Genomic DNA, 2,307 nt, shown 5'->3' with positions numbered 1-2,307 from the left:
AGAAGAAGAAGAAGAAGAAGAAGAAGAAGAAGAAGAAGAAGAAGAAGAAGAAGAAGAAGAAGAAGAAGAAGAAGAAGAAGAAGAAATGCACGGACATGGGGAAATTCTAGGGGAAAATGATGAATATAAAGGCTGGGCAAAAAGGTTGGGACCAAAAACCAAGGTGATAAATTCAGGTAAGAAACAATGATCTCATTGTTCGCCCTGTTCAGAGAGACCAGTTATATCCCATGCTTTTTTCCGTCACAGTCCAGCTGGCCTTGGTGAGCTCCCAATAGATCAGCTCCACTGTCTCAATGGGTGGGTGCACCCCTCGTGGTCCCGACTTCGTTGCTCATGTTCTCCCTCCTTCTGCTATTCATTGGGACCTTGAGAGCTCAGTCCAGTGCTCCAGTGTGGGTCTATGTCTCTAACACCATCCATCACCAGATGAAGGTTCTATGATGATATGCAAGATATTCGTCTTTATACAGAGCATTTTCTGACTAGAGCATCATAGGAATAAAGTCATTGTATCAACAGAAACTTTCTGGGAAGTGAGGCAGGGATAGAAGAAGAACATTGCTTGCTAGAAATGGGATTGCTGAGCTGAATTATACAAGAGCAATCTGTATAGTTATGGAGGTATTTATTCCAGATTTCCATTATAGTCCTGACTTCAAGCCCTGATCTAATTTAGAAATGCCGGTGTTCTTGGTAGCCAAAAGAAAGCTGTTGCTTTCTCATTATAACAAGAGCTAACATAACCATTCATCATTCCTTATGACTTTTTTTCTTCAGTGAGAGACTAGCGTTTAGCCCAAGGTCCTACAATACAGATTTGACCACCCACAATAAGAGTTTCTCTTATGAACTGTTATTTCAAAGAACTCAAACGTCTCAAATTATGTTGGCTTCATCCATGCTATAGTCACATGCCATAGAATTTAATTATTTAATTAATAAACATTTTATTTCTGTGAAAGAGCTTTTCTTGCCTATCGTGTATATGTGCTTGTGTATCCACCTTTGTGTGTGTGTGTGTGTGTGTGTGTGTGTGTGTGTGTAGATGCATATCTACAGGTGTATGTGTGAACGTGGAGGCCAGAGGTCAACATTAGACATTTCACGCTCTCACTTTATGTATTGAGACAGGGTTGCTCACTGATCTTGGAGCAGCAGACTGGCTGGTTAGTAAGCCCTTAGGGGTCCTCCTTCTCTCTCTCTCTCTCTCTCTCTCTCTCTCTCTCTCTCTCTCTCTCTCCCTCCCTCCCTCCCTCCCTCCCTCCCTCCCTCCCTCCCTCCCTCCCTCCTACACATGGATTTTTTTTATGTGAGTTCTGGGGATCTGAACTCCGGTATTCATGCCTGTACAGTAAACTGTTAACTCACCAAGCCGTCTCTACAGCTACAAAGACAGCACTTTCGTGACTATTTCTAGAAGAAGACAAATTTTGGCTCTGGGTCATTTGTCCTGAGGAAGACTAACTCCAGGGGCCCAGGAGAGTCAAAATGAAGTCTAAAGAAATGATAACAAGGGCTGGAGGGATGGCTCAGTGTTTTAAGAGCATTGCCTGCTCTTCCAAAGTTCCTGAGTTCAATTTCCGGCAACCACATGGTGGCTCACAACCATCTGTAATGAGGTCTGCTGCCCTCTTCTGGCCTGCAGACATGCACACAGACAGAATATTGTATCCCTAATGAATAAATAAAAAATGATAACAAAACTCCAAATGGTTCGAGTTTTGCCTTCATCTGAACTCAAAGGGGACAGGAATAGCAATGATTTCAGCCCATTTTCACCAAAGTCACTCACAAAGCACTTAGAATTATAGGATTCATGTAAAAGGCACAAGGGGAATTTTTTTTTTTGAAAAAGCAAATTTTCTAGTAGTTTTCCTCAAATTTTCCTTGTTCCTTTACTGCATATTCTTGTGTCATGGCTGCCATCCTCGTTCTCTTATTTGTTCCTTATTTCTCGTATGTAATGGAAGCTGGGCATCCAGAGTCTCTGTTAACTCTGCCTTTTTGGGAATGATTTATTTTGTAACCGGACCATGTGATTGTCCATAATGCAGTCTGCATTTGGTTCATGTTTAATAAGATTGCAGCAAAATTTAAGATACTCTGTAGCATGGAGCCCATAAAAGCTAGCTTTTCATGATTAAACTAAGAATCTTTTTGTAAGATAGTATTAGGCAGGTGGGTTTGGGTAAAAATACCAGACAGGGATGACATCTGTTTTGCTTTTAGGCTTTGTGTGTGAAATCTACACTCCACATTTGCATCCTCTTCATAACCTAAAGCTTAACCCTTGACAACTCCTGA

Source organism: Microtus ochrogaster, chromosome 21 (genome assembly GCF_000317375.1).
Source record: "Microtus ochrogaster isolate Prairie Vole_2 chromosome 21, MicOch1.0, whole genome shotgun sequence".
Classification (NCBI taxonomy): Eukaryota; Metazoa; Chordata; class Mammalia; order Rodentia; family Cricetidae; genus Microtus; species Microtus ochrogaster.
This window is presented reverse-complemented; position numbering follows the sequence as displayed.